At 34.3% G+C, this 9,738-nt stretch overlaps 1 long non-coding RNA gene across 1 annotated transcript; it reads left to right on the forward strand.

Moving 5' to 3' along the window:
* The first annotated feature begins 5,726 nt into the window (after window positions 1–5,726).
* LOC127882305 (uncharacterized) lies at window positions 5,727–8,932 on the forward strand. The gene is made up of 2 exons (XR_008050479.1): window positions 5,727–5,862; window positions 6,613–8,932. It is a non-coding gene; the product is annotated as an uncharacterized LOC127882305 (long non-coding RNA).
* Window positions 8,933–9,738: the final 806 nt, after the last annotated feature.

Consider the following 9,738-nt stretch of genomic DNA (forward strand, 5'->3'; position numbering starts at 1 on the left):
AATGTTCATTGTGACATCATATATGCGACGTACAATGCAATAACTATGTAAACGTAAAGCTCATATCGTATTCTTTATAGTTTGATGTTGAATGAATGCAATAATTAACATTTTAAAATAATAATATTTTTCAGGCAAATAACAACCTTTAATGTCTATTGTCCTTCTAATTCTGATTCTTCTGTAACTTACGTTAGGGTTGCCAAAGAACCTGCTTAAGGTAGGGCAACTATAATGATTTCCCGCGATCTCTTTGAAGATTAAAAGAGCCTTTTTATCTGTTTACTTATGGATATCTAATTTAAGCAGGTACTAATGTGAAGTTGTAGTGGCCGAGTGGTTAAGGTGATAGACTAGAAATCTTTTGGGATCTTCCCACGCAGGTTTGAATCCTGCCGACAATGCATACTTTTTGCGACGCGTTTTATTTCTTTTCTAACGTAATTTGATTTAATATAGCATATAAGCTATGTTTATTGTTAAATAGTGGTCCGGTTTTCCAGCAATAACAAAACAAGAGGGCCTGAAAGGCCCAAAGTCACTCACCTGAGATAACAAGATATTATTTGGACAAATCTTCTGACCACGTTTCATGAAGATCAGAAAATAAATGTAGCCTCTAGAGTGTTAACAAGGTTTTACTATAGCCATATAAGGAAAAACGCCCCGCCCCCTGGCAGCCATGTTTTTCAACCAACCGACATCATTTTTGAACTCGTCCAATATATTATCGGGATGAATCTTCTGACCAAGTTTCATGAAGATCAGACAGTAAATGTGGCCTCGAGTATTTACAAGATTTTACTATAGCCATATAAGGAAAATTGCCCCGCCCCTTGGAAGCCATGTTTTTCAAGCAAACTTAATTATTTTCAAACTAATCCAAGATATCATTGAGACCAATCTTCATGAAGACTGGACAATAAATGTGGCCTCTAGAGTGTTAACAAGGTTTTACTAGAGCCATATAAGGAAAAATGGCCCGCCCCCTGGTGGCCATGTTTTTAAAGCAACCAAAACCATTTTTGAACTCATCCAAGATATCATTGGGACAAATCTTCTTACCAAGTTTCATGATGATCAGAAAATAAATGTGACCTCTAGAGTGTTAACAAGGTTTTACTAGAACCATATAAGGAAACATGCCCCGCCCCCGTGGTTGCCATGTTTTTCAACCAACAGGCATCCTTTTTTAACTCGTCCAAGATTTTATTGGGATGAATCTTCTGACCGAGTTTCATCAAGATTGGACTATACATGTGGCATCTAGAGTGTTAACAAGATTTTACTAAAGTCATATATAGCCATATAAGGAAAAATGCCCTGCCCCTTTGCAGCCATGTTTTTCAATCAAACGTAACCAGTTTCAAACTCATCCAAAATATCAATAAGACAAATCTTCTGACCAAATTTCATGAAGATTGGACAATAAATTTGGCCTCTAGAGTGTTAACAAGGTTTTACTACAGCCATATAAGGAAAAATGCCCTGCCCCCTGGCGGCCATGTTTTTCAACCAACCGGCATCATTTTCGAACTCATCCAAGATAGTACTGGGATGAATCTTCTAACCAAGTTTTATGAAGATCAGACAACAAATGTGGCCTCTAGAACAAGATTTTACTATAGCCATATATTGCCATATTAGGAAACATTCCCCGCCCCTTGGCAGTCATGTTTTTGAAGCAAACGTAACCATTTTCGATCTCATACAAGATATCATTGAGACCAATCTTCTGGCCAAATTTCATGAAGATTAGACAATAAATGTGCCCTCTAGAGAGTAAAAAAAGGCAAATGTTGACGCCGCACAATTCATAACGCACGACACACAACGGAGGACGGACAAGACGATCACAAAAGCTCACCATGAGCACGTTGTGCTCAGGTGAGCTAAAAATTGCAATAACTACTTGTAGAAACCAAGCTTTGCATCGAAGTACAAAATTTTTATATTTTCACTCATGTCATGCGCTCATAAAAATATTGCAATTTTCTCACTTCTCATTGAAATTAATGTTTCATATTCACTCAAAACAAACATATATCCTCTATATATCTAACATAAGGAAACTTCTTTATAATATGTGCTTTTATTAGAAGCTTTTGTCATAGTAGATAGTACATAAATACACTGTAACTCCAATATAACGCTCTCCGTTATAACGCTGAATCCAATATAACGCGGGTGGGTCTTGGATCCCGTTTTTTCTCCAACCTTCCATTTCTGATTCAAATCCATGTTATGCAAATCCATGTAGTTTCAGACAATTCAAAGATGGCGTCGATCACATCTCGATTGCTTTATTTAACCGTTTATTGAACCGATTTTAATAGCTTAAACAACACCGACTTTTAATTGGTGTTAATCTGTTGTGTAATGTCAATAAAGGTGTGAAAAACTTGCGTGTCAGTGTTTATTACATGTATTCCCTATCAGAGAAGTTCGGTGCGCTAATTTCAATAAGTTAAGTGCAAACGGGATAATTATAAAATTAAAGTTATTCAAAACGATAAAAACATTCTTACTTTGATATGATTGCAGTTTGACTATATTAAAGGAGCGGCTTGGAAATATACTGCGCACAGTATAAAACAAGTGTTTCTGTCATTTCATTATCATTCTAGTATTTAGTCATTTAATCTTTCAGTTCGTGGACTGGAAATTAATTTAATAATCCAGAGGATTTATATATGCTAACGCAGTGTAATTGTTAACAGAGATTCACTTTCATTTTTTTCCCGGTATCAGAAAGTCCCCGGAAAGCACGTTCTTGGCATTTCGGTCAATGACGCAATAAAAAATTTATTTGTACATGTATTGCATTCAATCTAAATTTAAATTCGCTCTTTCTATGAAAGCTCTGCCCCTTAATACACTGTTCTCTTTACAATTCTGAAAATGGCATCTGCATATAGTTGTGTTTGTGATATTCATAAACATATTTATCATCATAAATGTTCAAGATTATTATTTTTTTAAGTGATGTTGTAACTTGATTGGATTATCGGATAAATGTGCACATTAGAAAAGCGTTATGTATTCTGTTATCGATACGATTCGGTTTATGTGCATGTATTTGCGGATGACAACACAGCATGGCAATACACAGGACCTATATTATAGGCTATACTATTCCTGTTTTATAGCCCCCTGCAATAAATGAGCTCAAAACTTATAACGCGGATCTGTTTATAACGCTGTTGCGTGGCTTGGACCCCGTCATCCATGTTATATTGGAGTTACAGTGTATTGGCTTGAATTGTGAAAATATTGGTACTTCGGGGTCTGTTGTAATATAAGCCTCTTCAGTTACAGTTAATAGAATCAGATATGCTTGTATGCTTATAATAATTACTTTGGATAGCTTAATAATAATGCTTCCATTCATACTCATTAGTTGAACATGAAATATATTGCATTTTTTATGCACATTCTTCAATTTTTAAAATTAAAACAATGTTATGGCTAAATTGGGTGATTAACTGTTGAAAATACGAATCATGAATGTTGCATTTTTATTATATTTCAAAAAGTAAATGGTAAATCTGTCTATTTCTTTGTATTTTTGCTGTATATTGTGTACCTAAAAAAACTAAGTTCAAAATATTACTTAAATGATACTATTTTGAATTTTATGACACTTTGTTTTTAACCAACCCTATTTCTACTTGGCTGAAACCACTTACATTTTATGGCGCTCTTCCAAAGATAACATGTTGTAAAAAACAAATGTCTGTAAAAGAATACTTATTTCATCTTGTTTAAACGTTAAAAACATTTACTTCATCTGTACACACCAACTTCATGCCCATATTTGGAAATCTGGATGAACAAGAGCTTTGTCACAGACGTGATATTACCCACATGCCGCATTGACACAGAATATTGTGCATGTTGTCTTCACGAAAACATCGGACATCATGCTCAACGTTTAAAATGCACTAAGTGACTCCTTGACCTAGTTTTTGGCCTGGCATGGCCCATGTTTGAACTTGACCTACACATCATCTAGATACAAGTGTGGTGAAGATCGGATGAAAACTACTTAAAATAGGGAGCAGACACCATGCTGAATGTGTAAAACGTACTTAGTGACCCCTTGACCTAGTTTATGAACTGGCATGGCACATGTTCGAACTTGGCCTTAAGATCATCTAGATAAATCTTCTGACCAAGTTTGGTGAAGATGGGATGAAAACTACTTGAAATAGAGAGCTGACACCATGCTAAATGTAACGAAAAACGCACTAAGTGACCCCCGTGACATAGTTTTTAGCCCGAATGGCCCATGTTCAAATTTGGCATAGAGATAATCTAGATAAAACTTCTGACCAAGTTTGGTGAAGATATTGGATGAAAACTACTTGAATTAGAGAGTAGACAATATGCTGAATGTTTAAAACGCACTAAGTGACCCCGTGACCTAGTTTTTGACCCGGCCTGACCCAAATTCAATCTTGGCCTAGAAATCATCTGGATACAACTTCTGACCAAGTTTGGCATAGATTGGATGAAAACTACTTGAATTAGAGAGCGGACACCATGCTCGATGTTTAAAACGCCTTAAGTGACCCCGTGACCTAGTTTTTGACCTGCCATGACCCATGTTCCAACTTGGCCTAGACAACTTCTGACCAAGTTTGGTGAAGCTCTGATGAAAACTACTTGAATTAGAGAGCGGGCACCATGCTAAATGTTTAAAACGCACTTATAAGTGACCCCGTGACCTAGTTTTTGACCCAGCACGACCCATATTCAAACTTGACCTAGCCATCATTAAGATACAACATCTGACCAAGTTTGGTGAAGATCGGATGAAAACAACTTGAATTAGAGAGTGGACACTTAATACGGACCGACTGACAGACAGACAGACCGACCGACCGACAGACAAGTTCACTCCTATATTCTCTCCTAAACTTCGTTTGTGGGGTTATAATTATGGAGCTTTCATATACCCCAGGGGTGCAAATAAACTGGACAAAAGCCCAGCATGGGGTGGTTTTGAAAAGATCAGAATATTTGTTTACAAAGCATGGAAAGCCTACCTAAACATTTGCATGTAGATCATTGAAATGATGCTGATTAAGAGAATTATACATTAGATTATATTTGGAAAGGTGCCCATTACAGTTGCGCTACCTTAAGAATGTGGTCCCAGATCATTAATTATATGAGAATATTAATTAAGTACGTGTGTATTTGAAACGATTGTTTCACTTGACTTAGTTAGGAAATTTTAGCCCTTTTATTTCAATTATAGGTTTTGTTCTGACTTTATTCTGAGACAATATAGCCATGTAAGTGCTTGTTTTTGCACCCCACTGTAATACAATGATATTCAACGACCTAGAAACCTTTAAGACATTCAGATTCTATAAAAAGTATCATTGTTAAATTCCCTTTAATGTGAACAATGTATATGTTAAATACATTTTACTTAAACTATGATATAAAATTATCTAATTCAATGTCCTACATGTTGATAACGCCCCATAGGTGCAAAAAGTACCATGTGCCGTTTAATTTAAATGTCACATTGTACCTTTTTGCACCAATGGGGAGATTTCATTACTGCAGGAGCACATAAACATCACATGGACACTGTACTTCAAAACCTAATAACTTCAAATTGCACAGGTCAATGATTATCTGAAATGCTAATTCAGCTGAAATAATAGTCCAGATAAACAAATGCTCACAATTTTATCAAGTAACATAAAAGTTATCTTTCTGTCATATGAAATAATGTCACTAAGAAACTGACAACAACTTGAAGCTCTAACCGATCAAAAAGTTGCTATTATAATTATAGTTTTTATAAAAATTTGGAAATTAAATAGAAACTTCAAATAGAATGTAAGTAGAATTTGAATAGAACTTTCAAATACATTTGTAAATCAAACACAACAAAAGTTGTTGTTTTTTAATGTAATAAAGGATTTAAATTTACAAAAATGTGATGTGACAATGATATGATATAAAAAAATAGTGGTTGCTTATAATAAAAACAACAACATTTAACTCTTTCAGTGCTGGAACTGAATTTTGAAGGTCTTTGCAAACAGTTTGGATCCAGATGACACGCAACAAAACATGGCGTCTCATCAGGATCCAAACTGTTTGCTATTCTGATAGCATTCTTTGAAAAATAAAACACGAAGAAAATGCTTATTTTAGAAACTCAGCAGACAACATTTAAGCAGACGACAAATTTCCCAGCATGCAAAGGGTTAAGATACAAAGAAGCAGGGCGTGTGATTCTAGAAAAACCCTTCAATGCCTGAATCAAATGTTAGATATACTGACAGGATCAACATAATTGTTTATACATTTCAAATTAAGTGCGATATCTGAAAACACAAAAAAACATAAGAAAAAAGATGCCTTTCATTGAGCAATTGAAAAACGATTTCAACAACAGTGGGCTAGGACAGAGAATAAAATTTGGAATCCTCTTGGTCCTCAACTTTGGCAATCTTTTGAGTGACTGGCTTGTATACTGCAGCTATGCATTGGTTGAGGAAGGCCTGGTGGTTGGTCCATACGAAAATAATACAATAATAAAAGAAATGTTTCTGATATTCACAGCAATTAGTTCTTTTACAGTATTTCCTGAGGTTTGTTTGGACTGGGCAGAGATCATAATGGACAAAAAGAAAGATAATATATTTGCGGGACTTAGAGCTGCTATAATAATTGTTACAGACATGCCACTAATGATGATGAATACGGTGATGAGGATATGTACAGAAAAAGACAATACCTATTACCAGATGGCTAAAGCCATCGTGATTGTTATTGGTGCCTTAATACGTTTTCTGCTCACCGGCATAAAGATTCGAGTTAAACAAAAGAAAGGAATAAAACACAGAAAAATGATAGGGCTTCATTGTAGAGTATGTGTAGAGCAGGTGCAATTTACGTTTGCTATAGTGCTCTTTATCCTCTCACAGACTAAGCAAAATAACCATGGAGGTACAGAATTTCAGGTGCCACACGCTTTATATGCTAAAAATGATGACAGCAAGTACTTTACAAATGTCAGCATTTTTTTCAGCCATCCCTATCTAGATTATAAATCAAATTATGCAGCACACGACATAAATTTGATCAGACTTCTATCAATTTACAAGTTGAAAAACTCAATGACTGAACAAACAGTTAATATCCATTATGATTCAAACCACACAAACTTCCTAGTCAAAATTTCTGGCGAGTCGGACCAATGCTTTAAAAAAATGAAAATACAGTAACCATGGCAACAAACTGCTCCAGTGATGAACCACCAAATGCTGGCCAATTCGCCTTCACTTTCCACTATGTCAAGCCATCACGTTTCAGATTACTTTACGGCGAAATCACTTACAACATGCATATTGGCTACAATGCAAACTGTGAAGTGCCTGACTCTCCTGTGGTAGATAACACCAGCTCAGTCTTTCTGCACTACTACAGAACTCCCTACATTAGGGAAGAGAGCAGCCTCCTACCTCTGTCAAACTCTTCCTACAAGTTTTATCAACTGGGAAATTTGACTGACGACATATGGGGGGGAAGAACCTGCAAGAACCCAGGCAGTCATGCACCACATAGGGATGAGAGCCTAGCAGTTCAATGCCTGTAGTGGGATACTGCAGAAACTTTCTGTTATGTGTGTATTTTGTAATAACAGGACTATGGTTTTGCTTTTGAAGTGTTACATGATTTGCTTTAAATATCTGGTGATGAGATGAAGATGTGTAGTCATATTAATGAATGCAGTTATATAAATGAATGTAGTAATATGAATGAATGAAGTAATATGTAAGAATTCAATATTATTAATGAATGTAGTAATATGAATGAATACATTAATATGTAAGAATTCTTCAATATTATTAATGACTGTAGTGATATGAATGAATTCAGTAATATGTAAGAATTCAATATTATTAATGAATGAAGTAATATGAATGAATACAGTAATATGTAAGAATTCAATATTATTAATGAATGTAGTAATATGAATGAATACAGTAATATGTAAGAATTCAATATTATTAATGAATGTAGTAATATGAATGAATGAAGTAATATGTAAGAATTCAATATTATTAATGAATGTAGTAATATGAATGAATACAGTAATATGTAAGAATTCAATATTATTAATGAATGTAGTAATATGAATGAATACAGTAATATGTAAGAATTCAATATTATTAATGAATTTAGTAATATGAATGAATACAGTAATATGTAAGAATTCAATATTATTAATGAATGTAGTAATATGAATGAATACAGTAATATGTAAGAATTCAATATTATTAATGAATGTAGTAATATGAATGAATACAGTAATATGTAAGAATTCAATATTATTAATGAATGTAGTAATATGACTGAATACGGTAATATGTAAGAATTCAATATTATTAATGAATGTAGTAATATGAATGAATACAGTAATATGTAAGAATTCAATATTATTAATGAATGTAGTAATATGAATGAATACAGTAATATGTAAGAATTCAATATTATTAATGAATGTAGTAATATGAATGAATACAGTAATATGCAAGAATGCAGTAACGGGTTGTATGAATGCAGTAATATGTATGAATGCAGTCATATGTATGAATATAATTATTTGTATGAATGCAGTTATATGAATGAATGTAGTTATATGTATGAATGCAGTTATATGAATGAATGTAGTTATATAATTGAATGTAGTGATATAAATGAATTTAACAATTTGTATGAATGTAGTTATATGTATGGATGTAGTAATATGAATGAATGTACAAATATGTTCAGTATTTTTCGGGTTATATGTACGACGTATCCCTTAAATTTTTACGTTTCGAATCTTGTCAACATATAAGACGCATTGACGTAAACGTCGCCCATATTTCATGATAAAATAATCCCAAATATGCGTTCAAAATGTTCATCCATGATAATTGATTTCTTTTTAATGCTTGATTTTAGATTGAAGATGCCTAGTCAAAGTGATTGCGGTCATTAGTGACCTTACATTTTTCTATATTTATTTTCTCCATTATATTTATAAGAATGTATTGATTAACAAGGGCTGTTTGTAAAACATACATGCGGCTTTGCCCCCCATAAAGACTGTCAGTTGTAGTGGCAGCCATTGTGTGATAACGTTTTTTGTCACTGTGACCTTGACCTTTGACCTAGTGACCTGAAAATCAATAGGGGTAATCTGCCAGCCATGATCAATGTACCCATGAAGTTTCATGATCCTAGGCCCAATTATTCTTGAGTTATCATCAGGAAACCATTTTACTGTTTCGAGTCACTGTGACCTTGAACTTTGACCTAGTGACCTGAAAATCAATAGTGGTCATCTGCCAGTCATGATCAATCTACCTTTGACGTTTCATGATCCTAGGCTTAAGCATCCTTGAGTTATCATCCAGAAACCATTTTACTATTTCGAGTCACTGTGACCTTGACCTTTGACATAGTGACCTGAAAATCAATAGGGGTCATCTGCCAATCATGATCAATGTACCTAAGAAGCTTCATGATCCTAGGAGTAAGCATTCTAGAGTAATCATCCGGAAACCATTTTTCTATTTCGAGTCACTGTGACATTGACCTTTGACTTAGTGACCTGAAAATTAATAGGGGCAATCTGCCAGTCATGATCAATGTACCTATGAAGTTTCATGATCCTATGCCTAAGCGTTCTTGAGTTATCATCCGGAAACCATC

Source organism: Dreissena polymorpha, chromosome 5, assembly GCF_020536995.1.
Source record: "Dreissena polymorpha isolate Duluth1 chromosome 5, UMN_Dpol_1.0, whole genome shotgun sequence".
NCBI lineage: Eukaryota > Metazoa > Mollusca > Bivalvia > Myida > Dreissenidae > Dreissena > Dreissena polymorpha.